Below are 16135 nucleotides of genomic sequence, written 5' to 3' on the forward strand. Positions count from 1 at the left end.
TTAATCTAGATTAAAATGGCTCATTTGAATTCTGCCAAGTAGATCAGAATAAATTCACTACTAGTAGTAAACAACTAGCAGTCATCAAGAAGCAAACATAATATGGTGGTAATTCGTGGTGTAGTGGTAATTAATAGGCTAATTAATTAAATTAAATTATGTAATTTAATACATAAATTGTATTATTTGCGGTGTGGAATCATCCTATGAAGATTACAGGACTAATTACTGCTTTGCGGGGGTGTTCTGTTTTTTCCCGACATAAAAATAAAGGGGATTTAATATTGATAATAGCATTGAAGACATTGTATGATTATTCCTTAAAGATAAGGTTTTAATAGTTTTAGTAGTAGTAGTCTATTACGTTCTGCCCGATGTCTTCAAGTGAAACCAAACTTTTATTTTGACGGGTTGCCGTGAATACCTTTACATTTCTGTGTATATGATATGAGGATAGTTTTTCTCAAATGAAACGCTCGAGTGCTCATGAAGTGACTCTCAGAGCAGTTCTGGAGATGTTGTTCATGTATTTATGTCCTCACTTAGTGAGACGACAGACGTTAATATCGCCGCAAGCGTCAGGCGCGCTTCTGTATGAGTAGTGAACAAACCCGCGCGTCTGCGCCATACATTAACACAGAGACACACAGAAGTCATATTTCAATAGACGTTTTGCGGCTTAATATTTACAAATAGGAGTGGGAGTGTGCTCACTTGTGTGTGCGCTTACGTTTGTGTGTGTGTGTGTGTGAACCGGGGCGGAACTCCGCTGTGCGCGCGATACAGAGATAGCGACCATGTAACGTAGAGACAGAAATGACACGCCGTCGTGTAAATAAGATAAATAACATAAGGCTATTTAGTTTGTTTAATAAAAGAACAAGGTATACACCTGTTCTATAGGGAAGGTAACATTGAATGACTTCTTTTGTGGTCTGGCGCTATAGAGAAAATAAAATTAAATAAAATCAACTTGACCTTCAAGGGGGGCGGGGGGTGCCGTTGGGGGAGCGGGCCACCCCCCTAAAATAATGGTAGGGGAAACACTGAGATTTCCATTGCAAGCTTCTTAAAAATAAATTTTCCCTGAAGCAAACCCGGCGGCTTCATAGCTGCATCCATGTTAGCACGCATACACACAGGTTCGAAGACTCGTTCTCGCCCCCTACAGTGCAATTCGGCTAGGTATACATCCGCGCTAAAATATCAAGGTGAAAGTCATCATAGCTTGCGTAGTATAGACCCAGCTCCCAACCCAACTTTGAGAATAGATTAACGGCGACATTTTTTTTTATCGCCCGATAAGAGTCTCACGTTAACGCAGCACGTTTAAGACGATAACGGCCCACCACTATTATAAATATACACATCTTAGTTATTATTATATATTTTACTAGATTTTTTTATGTTATTATAAAATGTTACATTTATTTAGCTGTGACAGTGGAATTAGCCTATTGTCATTGTTTCTACGTGTCTCTCAAGTAACAAGTCAATGCATCTTTGTATTTGTAGTATTTTAATGTCAAGATCTTTTCACATATATCTGTCTCCTCAAGGAATACTGGAGAATATAAACTAAACTTGCTCACTGACAATGTGTGTGTGCTTTGCATGATTATTGCAAGATCTCCATCTTGTCATGTAAAGTTATTTAGTACTTCTTAGTATTCGTGAGATTTCTTTTTGTTCCTTGATCATGTTTTATGCGTCTCTTTAGTCTGAGTTTGACAGACACAGGCACTCTATGGTTGGAAATGACCATGTGGCCAGCAGAAGACAGTGCTGTATTTCGTAACGGAGTGCTGAACTTTGATGAGGAGTTGAAGATGTGACCCGTGATCACGGCGTAATGGTGTATTAATCAGCAGAGACTCATTAACACTCACAAACGAGCGCTCTTCTATGGTTTCTTATTCATTCTTGGCAGGCTCTGCTTTTGTCTTACGAGGTGATTTGTGTGAGGTGATGAACGAGTCCTGAAACTCTGCTTTAACTCCCGACGGACGACTGAGTCCATTTACAAGTTATTAATGCGTTTGATTATTTAAACTTCACACATATCCGCTTCCTCTGAGGATTGATGAATAAACACACATTCCTCTGACGTGATGTTTCAAACACTCCTTCAGCGCTCTCTTCATATTTAGCTGTGTTTTTATCGGTTGTGTAATGACTCTGTGACTGTATCTCAGCCATCATCTGACAGTCTTTACTCGCACTCATTATTACACAAACTCTCTGCAGTACTGTGGGGATGAAATCACTGAAATATGTTCCCAGATATCAGCTAAATCTGACAAAAACTGCTTATAGGGACGTCCTGAAAAGGGAAAAATATCTCCTAAAGGAATAAACGCAGTCCTATAGTAATTATTTATTTAATTCAAGAAGGCTGTGTTCGCAATGAAGTACTAGTGTACTGCTTACTGTGCATTATATAAAACAGTATGCAACAATATGTTTTATTATTGTCATATGACCTCATTACATTACATGTTTAGATCAATGAGTGGAAAAATAAAGCACATGAGTAACTAGTTTTGTGTAAAACATTTGTAAGTGTGTTAAAATCCCAGCACATCTTATTGGATGCCGTATCTTTTGCATTAATACTGCTCATTTTGACATGCATTCAATCATTTGGGTGAAAATTGTGTACTGTGCACAAAATTGACTGCATAATGCTGAAATACAATATATATATATATATATATATATATATATATATATATATATATATATATATATATATATATATATATATATATACAGTGCCTATAGAAAGTCTTCATACCCCTTTTTTTCACATTTTGTTATGTTAAACTGCTTTAAATTACTTTTTTTCCCCACATAAATCTACACCCCACTCACCATAATGACAAAGCAAAAACCGGATTGATCACAGCTTTGCAAATTTATTAAAAAGGAAACACTGAAAAAATGACATTGCACAAGTCTTCATACCCTTCACTCAAAACTTAGTTAAAGCAACAATTACAGCCTCGGGTCTTTTTGGCTATGATACAACAAGCTTTTATACATCTGCTTTTGGTTTTGTTTGCCATTCTTCTCTTTAGATTATCTCAGGTTGGCTGGGGACCATCGGTGGACAGCCATTTATAGGTTTCTCCAAAGAAGTCTGATTGGTTCAGAGTTCCAGCTCTGGCTGGGCCACTCGAGGACGGTCATAGAGTCGTCCCTAAGCCACTCCTGCATTGTCTTGGCTGTGTGCGTAGAGTGATAGTCATGTTGGAAGGTGAACTTTCAGCCCAGTCTGAGGTTCTGAGGATATCTCTGTATTTAGCTGCATTCAGCTTTCCGTCTTCTCTGATCACTTCCCCAGTCCCTGCCGCTGCCACCACCATGCTTCACCGCTGGGATGGTATTATGCAGGTGATAAGCGGTGCTTGGTATGAATGAGGAATTGAGGTTCATCAGACCAGAGAATCTTTTTCTTCATAGTCTGAGAGTTATTTGGGTGTGTTTTTGTAAATTCCGATCAGGGTTTCATGTATCTTTACTGAGGAGAAGCTTGAGTTTGGTCACTTTGTCATCAAGCCCAGATCAGTGGAGTGTTGCAGTGATGCTTGTCCTTCTGTCCATCTCCATATAAGATCATGGAGCAGAGTGACCATCAGTGTCTTGATCACCGCTCTAACCAGGACCCTTCTCCTTCGATTGCTCAGTTTGGCCAGGAGGCTAGATCTAGGAAGAGTCCTGATTGTTTCAAACTTCATCCATTATAAGGATAATGGAGGCCAAATGCTGTGAACTTTCAACACAGCAGAATTTTTTTGTAGTCTTAAAAAATAATTAATAAAATTATATTAATATTGTATTACTTAATTCTATTATATATATGATAATTTATATTACTTCATAAATTAATTGAATAGACATTAATTAAAGGTTTATATATTTTTAATTATTTCATTTTTAATATTATTTTAAATTAGTGGCCATGTCACTCTATTTTGAGCATCAAAAATAATGCATCAAATATTATATTAATATTATATGATCTAATTGTGTATTTATTTAATATATTAATATTGTAGAAAAATATAAATTATGTATATATAATTCATAATGTTTTTTATTACTGGCCATGAAACTGCTTTATATATATATTTAATATTTTAATATATATATTTTATATTTCACACATTTAATATTTCTGTAAATGTGTGTGTGTAATCTGCGTGTGGCCTCTGTGTGCGCTCTGAAGCAGATCTCCTGCGTCTCAGTGCCAGGAACAGCATTAATGAGCATGTATTCAGAAGAGCAGCAGTCAGAGCCGGAGAATGTGAAACATTCAAACATCTCACATCAAATGATGGAGCAACATCTGGAGCCCGAGCCTGAGGCGACACATCGACAGCAGATCAAACACACGTCAGCGAGTGTGTGTGTGTGTCAGGAGTTCCCCGTCTCTAGATGTGTGGAGTGATGTGTGTGTGTGTGTGTGTTTGTGCCCTGTAATGATCAGTCCTGTAGATCACAAACATCACCAGGCTCTCCTGGGAAGTTCCTACTTACAAGTTCTGAGATCCTAATTATGTTGTGATGTGTTTGCAAGACATTTTTGTTGGAAATAAAACAAGGCTCTTTTTTATTTCCTGGCAAACACAAGAAAAGTAGCAACAGCATAGTAAGACCATCTGTGTGTGTGTGTCTCCAGACTGACCCTCGTCATGATGGAAGAGTCCTTCAGAAGGTCACTGAGTTGTGTGTGTGTGTGTGTGTGTGTACCTGGTATTCGTCACGTTATGGGGACCAAATGTCTCCACAAAGATAGTAATACCAGTAAATTTTGACCTTGTGGGGACATTTTTAGGAAACAAGCTTATAAATCACACAGAGTGTATTGAAAATCTGAAATAGCAGACAGTCTCCTGTAAGGAGTAGGTTTAGGTGTAGGGTTGGTGTAGGACAATAGCACATACAGTAAGTACACTATAAAAACCATTACGCCTATGGAGAGTCCCCATAAACCACATATACCTGTGTGTGTGTGTGTGTGTGTGTGTGTGTGTGTGTGTGTGTGTGTGTGTAAACCACATGTTTTAATCACCCAGTATTATTTAATATAGTTTTTTCATGCTTGTTTGAGTTTTGTGTTGTTATCTTAGCAACTTATTGCAAGGCCAGTATGCGATCTTTATCCTGTGTTCTCCTTCAGGTCCTGTGCCGCTGTAACATCAGTCTCACATTTGTATCTTTAAACTTACTCCATGATGTGAGTAATTAGACTGATGTTAGATGTGGTAAGAAGATTAATTACTGTGATCCAGTGATAATCTGCTGACTGTCAGCGGCCCTAGAGTTACACACACACACACACACACACACACACTCACATGAGCCTCTAACAGGTCAGACAGGTTTACAACAGATCATATTTAAGGAGTCTCAATAACAGCTTTTGTATATGGAAAGGTGGTTGTTGGACTAAATATTTTAGGAAGCTTGAGTGAAATTTATATTCGTGCCTGGGAAGAGTGACAGCGTGTGTGTGTGTGTGTGTGTGTGTGTGTGTATGTGTCCAACACAGAAAGGTAGACTTGTCACTTCATTTTATTTTTTAATGTTAAATTTATATTGTTTTTTTTGTTGTTGTTTTTTTTTCATAATCTATGTTGTTTCTTTGCACTATTTTCATTTCTGCACTGCTTTAATAACAGCAACAGTACAAGTGTTTTGGCAACATGAGTGTGAAAATATTTTTCATGCCAATGAACTGAGACTCAGACAGATGCATTTTATCCTTCATTGTGAAAAAAATTGAGTTTTTTTGCAAAGATATTTCTCATTTTCCACTAAATGCGTCTGGATTATTACAACTGCATGAAATTGTGACACATCTTCTAGCAACCCACTTTACTTGAGAGACTAGAGGCTGACATTTTTTCGGGAATCACGGGATGGGAAACAAAATCACTACGAATCACGTGATTGGGACGGTGGGACTGGGAATAGTAATGATACCCAAATTTATACACAAATATATATTTTATATAAATAAACTATAAACTGTATATTTTAATTGTGAACTCAGTTCTAGTTGCCCTGTCTCGCTCTCCTCCTGTTTGCTTGGGTGTGGCTGGTTAAGTGAATGACGCAGTCCGTGACGGACAGATCGTTAACGGCTGGTCTATGTGATAATACACACTATCGTTCATCGACCTCAAATATGGCTTTTCATCTGAAAGATGTATGTAGTAGCAACTTTGCATGGCCGCTCAATATGATGTTAACCTGGAGAAATGTGCGCTATTGAAGTGTTTGTGTGGAGAGTGGAGCTGAATAGCGGCTCGCTGCAGGACAGGCGCCGGTGCGCTCACTTGCTCTTAAAATCTCCGTAATTTTTGGTCATACAGATAAAAGTAGCCTAATACATCTTTCGAATCTGTAAAGACTCGTTTATTTGTGTACACTCAGAATAATACGGAGCCCTTTAAAGGACATTGTGATGGGAAAAATTCGGGGAGAGTGGAAAAAATTCAGGGTAGGAGGAAAAAATATTTTTCAAATGTTTTGTGTTCTCTCGCAAAACCATTTGAGCTCGGACAAATTCTTCTTGTTTACTTTGCAGCTTGCAGTGGTTACAGCTCCTATGTTCACAATGGAGCGGTTCATAGAGTTTTATTTTGAACTTGGACTCAAATAAATTAATAAGTCAGTGCTTAGTTCAAGTCACGGTTTTGGGACATAATAAAACTTTAATGTGGCTTAATGTTTTAAAACAGTGACTTGGAGGACCAAATTCGATAATAATAAAAGCTGATAAAATTATTAGGCTAATATTAATAACCTTATTAATCATATTACTAGGCAGAATAGCCCAGAATATGAACGCAACGCCCTGCACGTAGCCTAAGCTTTTTCTCCCCCATAAAATGCTTAAGGTAGGCTATAATGAAAACGGTGATTTAAAAATACCAAATCCGTTGCATTCATATTCTGGGCTCTTGTCCTTTATTAATAGTAATATTATTAATAAGGTTATTAATATAAGCCTAACAATTTTATTAGTATTTATTATTATCGAATTTGGTCCTAATGTCACTGTTTTAATACATTAAGCCACATTAAAGCGTTTTAGAATGTCCCAAAACCGTGCCTTGAACAAACCACTGTCTGACTGTATTTCTTTATACTTGAGTCAAAGTTCAAAATAAAAACTCTATGAACCGCCCATTGTGAACATACAAGCTGCATGCTTTCATTATAGCCTACCTTAAGCGTTTTCTATGGGGAAGAAAAGGCTTAACGTGCAGGGCGTTATGCGTTCATATTCTTCTTTATTAATAGTAATATTATTAATAAGGTTATTAATGCTAGCCTAATAATTTTTATCAGGATTTATTATTATCGAATTTAGTCCTCCAAATATCTGTGCGAGAGAATGCAAAACATTTAAAATTATTTTTCCTCCAACCCTGAATTTTTTCCACCACAATGTCCTTTAAAGGGCTCCGTAGAATAACAACGAAACGCTATGCTTTAAAGCAAACAGGGTGCGTTAGGCCTCTGAGCGAGAAACTTGAAATTCCGTCTTTGAAAAAATATATCTATAGAGTGAAATGTCTACTTTCAAATGAAAAAAACAAAATTCAATTAATGTGTGTTAGCATGGATGATTTACATAAAATTTAATGTGTGCAATGTAGCCTACACTGTGCATAAACTGGCTTTTAGTTCAATATAATAAGTTTTTATTCAATTAAGGTGGGCACGCTGTGACCTGTACTATATTTTTACTGTAACTGACAGATTTCGGCCCCAAAAAAATTAACTGAAAAAAAAAAATAATAATAAAACATGGGAGTGGGAGGGAATGGGAGTAATTCTTCCGGGAGTGGAACGGGACGGGATTTCCCCCCAGTTTTTTTTTTGTGGGATTGGGACGGGAGAGGTTTGAAAATGCACTCCCGTGTCACCCTCTACTTGAGACTACAGTTTTTTCATTCACATTTGTGAAATATTCATGTTAACCACTAAAAACAAGAAATTATGAGGAACAAATAATTTTGTCTCACAGACAGAATGAATCATCATATTTGACACAAATATGTGAGGAAAATCATCTACAGACAGATGGATGTTTATGGATGGTGGGTTTCAAAAGATACATGTATTTTTTGATCAAATAAATGCAGCCTCAGTGAGCAGAAGAGACATCTTTGTAAAAACAATTACAATATCATTATTATTTCAAAGTTTTGACTGGTACTGTAAAATTTATCTATATTGAGTTTTAGATGTTCATTTGATGGTAACCATTTATCTGCGAGCATCTCTGGTGTTTTCCTCCGTCCTCCTGCTGGTTTTTGTGACGTCAGTCGATGGAGAGCATGACTCCATCTGCAGTCAGACCTCTCTGTCTCTCCCCGTCTGACTCAGACGTCTCCGCTGGTTCCGTCCAGCACAGCGCTTCAGCGCCCCCAGTGCCTGCGCCAGAAGGCGCTCCCAAGAGTCTCCGCTGGTTCCGTCCAGCACAGCGCTCGGCGCCCCAGTGCCTGCGCCAGAAGGCGCTCCCAAGAGTCTCCGCTGGTTCCGTCCAGCACAGCGCTTCAGAGCGCCCCCAGTGCCTGCGCCAAGAAGGCGCTCCCAAGAGTCTCCGCTGGTTCCGTCCAGCACAGCGCTTCAGCGCCCCCAGTGCCTACACCAAAAAGGCGCCTCCCTGTCTCCAGCGCTGCAAGCGCCTCCCTGTCTCCAGCGCTGCAAGCGCCTCCCTGTCTCCAGCGCTGCCAGGCGCCCCAAGTGTCCGCGCTTCAAGGCGCCCCCAGTGCCGGCCCCTCGCAAGAGCCCTCTAGAGTCTCCGCTGGTTCCGCCCAGCACAGCGCTTCAGCGCCCCCAGTGCCTGCGCCACGGCGCTCCCAAGAGTCTCCGCTGGTTCCGTCCAGCACAGCGCTTCAGCGCCCCCAGTGCCTGCGCCAGAAGGCGCTCCCAAGAGTCTCCGCTGGTTCCGTCCAGCACAGCGCTTCAGCGCCCCCAGTGCCTGCGCCAAGAAGGCGCTCCCAAGAGTCTCCGCTGGTTCCGTCCAGCACAGCGCTTCAGAGCGCCCCCAGTGCCTGCGCCACGGCGCTCCCAAGAGTCTCCGCTGGTTCCGTCCAGCACAGCGCTTCCAGCGCCCCCAGTGCCTGCGCCACGGCGCTCCCAAGAGTCTCCGCTGGTTCCGTCCAGCACAGCGCTTCAGCGCCCCCAGTGCCTGCGCCAAGAAGGCGCTCCCAAGAGTCTCCGCTGGTTCCGTCCAGCACAGCGCTTCCAGCGCCCCCAGTGCCTACACCAAAAAGGCGCCTCCCTGTCTCCGCGCTGCAAGAGCGTCTCCCTGTCTCCGCGCTGCCAGAGCGCCCCCAAGTGTCCGCGCTTCAAGAGCGCCCCCCAGTGCCGGCCCCTCGCAAATGCCCACCCTCCCACCCGCTCCTGCCTCCTCCACCGCTGTCGCCTGGCAGCCCCTCTGCTCGCCTCAGCCCACCATCAATACGGTGCGAGCCCCACAGGACTGCCATCCTCCAGCATCGCCGGGGCTGGAGTATCCCTCACCTCCGCCTCCAACCTCCTCGGCCCGGACTCTGCCTCGGCCCGTTGACCCAGCGGCTCCACCTCGGCTCCTAGCTCCCTCGCCTCCACCGTCACCCGTCGATCCTCCAGCTCCACCAGGCTCCCTCGTCCCTCCGGCTCCGCCTTGGTCGGGCGTCGACCCGCCATCGCCTCAGGACTCCGCTCCTCCGGCTGCACCTCGCCGCTCCGTCCCACCGGCTCAGTTGGGCTCCTTCCTCCCGCCAGCTCCACCTTGGTCCTCAGTCGCTCCGGCTCCGCCCGCGGATCTCCGGAGCTCCGCCCGCCTCGGTCGCCAGAGCACTCTGCTCCACCTTGGCCCCGGATCCTCGGCATTCCCTGGCTCGTCGGCTCTCCGTCTCCGCCTCGGGCTCCTCCACCACCTGCTCCGCCGCCGTTGGTCGGCCCCTGGAGTCGGAGGCCATTCCTCCTCCATGGCTCCTCCCTCCGTCGGCTCCACCGTGGGCCATCATCATGGCTGTGGCCTGGGTCCGCCAGGCTCCTCCTGCCCGGGTCCCTCCTGTCTCTTCCCTGGCTCCTCCCTCCTTCGTTGCCTCCCTGGTCTCTGTCTGCCGACCTCCTCCCGGTGGTCCGTCCTCCTCCTGAGCCTCCGCCATGGTTCCCACCCGTTTCCCCCCTCTGTTGTTCCACGGTGCGAGGACGCACCTTCCGGGAGGGGAGTAATGTCACGTCCCTGGACTGTCTTGTGTGTGTTTTGCTCCCCATGTGTGCCCTGTGACCTAGTTTCTGTCTCCCCTTGATTGGTTAATTTGATTCCAGGTGTGTCTCCTTTAGTTCCTTGATTGTCCTGTCTTTAAAACCCCAGTCCTTTCAGTTAGTGTTTGTCGGTCTTTGTCGTCAACCTAAGTGTCTACGTAAGTGTCTACCCTACCTGTGATCTGTGTTCCTGTCTATATATTAAACTCCCGTGTTGCTAATTCCTCGTCTTCTCGTTCCTGGTTCCCGTGCTCCCCCGTGAGATGTGACAGTTGCATTCATATTCTGGGCTCTTGTCCTTTATTAATAGTAATATTATTAATAAGGTTATTAATATAAGCCTAACAATTTTATTAGTATTTATTATTATCGAATTTGGTCCTAATGTCACTGTTTTAATACATTAAGCCACATTAAAGCGTTTTAGAATGTCCCAAAACCGTGCCTTGAACAAACCACTGTCTGACTGTATTTCTTTATACTTGAGTCAAAGTTCAAAATAAAAACTCTATGAACCGCCCCATTGTGAACATACAAGCTGCATGCTTTCATTATAGCCTACCTTAAGCGTTTTCTATGGGGAAGAAAAGGCTTAACGTGCAGGGCGTTGCGTTCATATTCTTCTTTATTAATAGTAATATTATTAATAAGGTTATTAATGCTAGCCTAATAATTTTTATCAGGATTTATTATTATCGAATTTAGTCCTCCAAATATCTGTGCGAGAGAATGCAAAACATTTAAAAATTATTTTTTCCTCCAACCCTGAATTTTTTTCCACCACAATGTCCTTTAAAGGGCTCCGTAGAATAACAACGAAACGTTGCGTTTTAAAGCAAACAGGGTGCGCGTTAGGCCTCTGAGCGAGAAACTTCGAAATTCCGTCTTTGAAAAAATATATCTATAGAGTGAAATGTCTACTTTCAAATGAAAAAAACAAAATTCAATTAATGTGTGTTAGCATGGATGATTTACATAAAATTTAATGTGTGCAATGTAGCCTACACTGTGCATAAACTGGCTTTTAGTTCAATATAATAAGTTTTATTCAATTAAGGTGGGCACGCTGTGACCTGTACTATATTTTACTGTAACTGACAGATTTCGCCCCAAAAAATTAACTGAAAAAAAAATAATAATAAAACATGGGAGTGGGAGGAATGGGAGTAATTCTTCCGGGAGTGGAACGGACGGATTTCCCAGTTTTTTGTGGGATTGGGACGGGAGAGGTTTGAAAATGCACTCCGTGTCACCCTCTACTTGAGACTACAGTTTTTCATTCACATTTGTGAAATATTCATGTTAACCACTAAAAACAAGAAATTATGAGGAACAAATAATTTTGTCTCACAGACAGAATGAATCATCATATTTGACACAAATATGTGAGGAAAATCATCTACAGACAGATGGATGTTTATGGATGGTGGGTTTCAAAAGATACATGTATTTTTTGATCAAATAAATGCAGCCTCAGTGAGCAGAAGAGACATCTTTGTAAAAACAATTACAATATCATTATTATTTCAAAGTTTTGACTGGTACTGTAAAATTTATCTATATTGAGTTTTAGATGTTCATTTGATGGTAACCATTTATCTGCGAGCATCTCTGGTGTTTTCCTCCGTCCTCCTGCTGGTTTTTTGTGACGTCAGTCGATGGAGAGCATGACTCCATCTGCAGTCAGACCTCTCTGTCTCTCCCCGTCTGACTCAGACGTCTCTCTCCGATCTGCCTCCAGTTTCCTGTGAAGTCACGGTTGTGTGGGAAAATGTCCAGTCATCACTTCACTCACGGAAACACCGAGCTCGACGTGAAGCTGGAAGATCCACATCTGTCCCTCAAGACGCTCCAGAACATGTGAGAGTGAAGATACACACACAACAACCACACAGTGACATTACAGGAGTGTTTCATGCCTGTAACATACACAACATGAACACACTCTTTCACACATGAGAACATGCCTCACACACACACACACACACACACACACACACACATACACACACACACATGAGAACATGCCTCACACACACACACACACACAAAACTAAAAATGCCTGTAGTTTTGTGTGAGGGGTAGGTTTAAGGTAACGGGATAGAAAATACAGTTTGTACAGTAGAAAAACCATTACACCCATAGAATGAATGAACCCATAGTTATTCTAGTTATTTATTATTAGTAAAAATGTGGTATCAGATACCAGTGGCATCAGACAAATACACTGATAGAGACTCTGTTCATTCAGCATCATTTACTGTAGGATGATCATGTGACTCAAACTGACTTTAATGACATTGCATTATAAACACATAGACATTAATATGGAGTTGGTCATCCCTTTGCATTTATAACCGCTTCACTCTTCTGGAAAGGCTTTCCATGAGATTCTGGAGTGTTTTTGTGGGATTTTTTGCCCATTTATCCAGTAGAGCGTTTGTGAGGTCAGACGCTGATGTTGGATGTGAAGGTTTGGCTCGCAGTCTCTGTTCCTGTTCATCCCAAAGGTGTTTGATGGGATTGATGTCAGGATTTTGTGATCTTCCACACCAAACTCATCCAGCCGTGTCTTTATGGACCTTGATTTGTGCTGGAATAGAAAGGCTCTTCCTCAAACTGATCACACAAAGTTGGAAGCACAGCATCGTCCAGAATGTCTTGATTTCCCTTCATCAGCCCAACCTCTGAAAAACAGCTCCACAGCATCATCCCTCATTCACCAAACTCTGCATCTGGCCCAATGCAGTCAGACAGGTGATGTTCTCCTGATATCATCAAACCCAGACGCACTCATCAGACTGAAGAAGAGGTTTCTGCTGCTCCAGAGTCCAGTATCTGTGTGCTTTACTCACTCCGTCCCACGCTTGTCATTGTACTGGAGATGTGAGGCTTTAAACCCTGCTGCACAGTATTTGTGCTGATATTAATGCTAGTGGAAGTCTGCAGCTCTGGAATCAGAAAAGCGTTGGTGTCTCAGCACTCGGTGACTCTGAGATTTTACGTGGACTTTATGAGTTCCTGCTGTTCCTAAACACTTCCACATTCCCGTAATAACACTTATGATTGAATGTGGAACATCTAGTAGGGATACAATTTGACAAACTGACTTATTTCAAAGGTGGTGTCCTATCACAGTCCCACACTTGAATCCACTGAGCTCTTCAGAACGGCTCATTTCTTTCATGGATATTTGTAATTGCAGACTGCATGGCTAGTGCTGGATTTTATACACTTGTGGCAATGGATCTGATTGAAACACCTGATTGAGTTCATTAATGAAGAGCTGTGTCCCAATACTTTTGTCCATATAGTGTAGAGGTGTTATTATAAATCAGTTTCTACACATCTCAGAGAAACAGAAACACACTCACTCACAGTGTTACTCGGTCTGTAATGATGTTCTGCGCAGCTGTTCAGCTGGGCCAGGTGTGTGTGTGTGTGTGTGTGTGTGTGGGACAGAGCTGGCAGGGACAGAAGGAATTCTGGAAACAGAGAGGAAAGGAAGCAGACCGGAGGAAGGAAGGACGAAATGGATCTGGTTTGGAGATAAGCTGCTCCCATAGCAACCGTCCCAGAGTTACGAGAAGTGTAAACACACACACACACACACACACACTCACCCGTGTTAAAGCAGCTCAGTCTGTGTAGTTTGTCCTTGTGTAGATGGTTTGGTGAATGTCTTCAGACCACATAGAGACCAGCTTTAGACCACCTACAGACCACAACAAACTGGAGACACTTGTGAAGACTCCTGAAGCGTTAGTTCAGTGTTGATGCTGAGGATCTGGTCAGTGTGTGATGTGTGATGGGATTTTCTGGAGGAACTGGCTGAGCTGTTGGGTAGTTGGTGCTGGTTGTGTGTTTTCGGGTGGTTTATTGGAGAGTTGGACTCTGTTCACATGTGAACTGTTGGGCAGATTTCAGGTCGTGTATTTTTGGACCGTCTGGCAGAGTCTGTATTGTTGGGTAGTTCAGCAATTTCAAAACTTGATTATTGACTCTTAAATGAAGCATATTATTGAAGTAAACTATTTTAAAATGTACATTTGTAAATAAAGTTGGATAAACAGATTTACTCTTATATTAAGTTGTAGAATTAAACAAAATAAAGGTTTAAATTATTTAAATAAAGTTAGGTAAACAGATTATTGAATCATTAAATCAATCAAGTTCAATATAAAAAAAAAATAAGTTTTTAAGTTGGAAAAAAAGATGATTGACTCTTAATAATTTAAAAAACTTTTATATTATTTAAATAAATTTGGATAAACTGATTATCTGTTCTTAAATTATTAATTTAAAAAAAAAGTAAAAAATAAATAAAGTTGGGTAAGCTCAGGTGACTGCCTTAAAGTTTTTTAAATTATTGCACTTATTAATTTAAGTTAGATAAACATTAATGCCTCTTAAATTTTTTGGTTCAATAATTCAAAAACTTTAAAATTCTCTAAATAAAGGTGGGTGAACAGATGATTTATGAGTTCAGTAATTTAAAAACTTTCAATTACTTACTTAAATTACTAACATTTTTAAGTTCAGTAAATAAAACCTTTTCAATTATTTAAATAAAGTTGAGTAAACATTTTTTACTCTGAAATGATTAAGTTTGATCATTTAAAAACTTTAATACAGTAATTATTTATAAGGTTTATAAGGTAAGCAGATATACTCAGTCTTGAATTCACATGCTGTTTCACAGGAGGTTTCAGATTGTCACCAGGAACTGATTCACAGGCGTTAAAGAGTCTTTTATGTTGTCAAAAAAAGCCATAAGACTATTGAAGAGGAATATTAATCAGTCAGTCATAAGAGCTCGTTAATGACATCAAAAGACACGTGCTGAAAAACCTTTGCGTTGCTTTAATGTTTCATTCTTTGATGCAAACTTTAACACGCAATAGCAATTAAAGTCAACGGCTCAGTATGCAGAACATCTGGCAACATTAACACACACACACACACACACACACTGCTGAACATTTCTATGCTGCTTTACACAAGCAAATACAATGTAAAAAAATATATATATTTTTATATTAACCCTGTAAAGTAATAGTCAGTTAATAGTTTTTTTTTAAAGAAAATGCTCTTTAAGATAAAAGAAAATCTAAAAAAGTTTGCGTCTGTTTTTCTGTTGAGTATCATATATGATCCATCAGGCTTTTATGGCTCGTATAGTCTAATATAGTAAGAATATGGAGGAAAAACAGCTACATTTTATTCAGAGATGCAAACTATGCAATTTGCTGCAGATGCTGATATTTCTATGATGAAATTCTGTAAATCAATGAGATGTTTATAACAGTGCAGCAGATACTGACATAAAATGATCTAAATATCAGTCATCGTTCTATATCTCTAATAATATCTTGGTAAGATGAGATTGAAATGATCCAAACATATAATGCAATGCTGATGGAGAGATGAAGAAATAAACGCTCCTCAGAAGATCCTGATGATCAGATTTGAGACGCACTGATTTTTCTAGAAAGTGATTGATGGAGAATCAAGTAAAGCTGAGCTGCTTCAGTAAGAGTTCATCTGGAGACATGACTGCAGTTATTCTGACCTTTACTTGATCAAAACCAGTCAAGATTTGACACGAGAAGCAGCAGCTGAAGCTGGACGCTTGTATAATTACACTAAACAAGCTTTTACTGGATAAAACACTCTAAACTATCGATCAGACGACAGAAGACATGAGGAGATTGAGTGAGAAACAGGTTTAACAGCAAAGTTTGGTCATGCTGATCGTTTAGAGGAAATTAGTGTATCAAATATAATACAGTAGGATTTCTAAGGTTAATGTAATTTAGAGACTATCACTTTGTGCACTTGGCTGGTTGC

At 40.9% G+C, this 16135-nt stretch overlaps 1 long non-coding RNA gene across 3 annotated transcripts in view; it reads left to right on the forward strand.

Annotated features, from left to right (window-relative positions):
* Window positions 1-16135, forward strand: part of LOC131553311 (uncharacterized) — a 71648-nt gene that overhangs the window by 22768 nt on the left and 32745 nt on the right. For 2 of the 3 annotated variants that reach the window (XR_009274166.1, XR_009274165.1), the window contains exon 3: window positions 12026-12144. This is a non-coding gene — a long non-coding RNA (uncharacterized LOC131553311). Of the gene's footprint in view, window positions 1-12025; window positions 14345-16135 lie in introns of those variants that run through there. The other variant, XR_009274164.1, reaches the window with a different exon arrangement.

This window comes from Onychostoma macrolepis, chromosome 14 (assembly GCF_012432095.1).
Source record: "Onychostoma macrolepis isolate SWU-2019 chromosome 14, ASM1243209v1, whole genome shotgun sequence".
Classification (NCBI taxonomy): domain Eukaryota; kingdom Metazoa; phylum Chordata; class Actinopteri; order Cypriniformes; family Cyprinidae; genus Onychostoma; species Onychostoma macrolepis.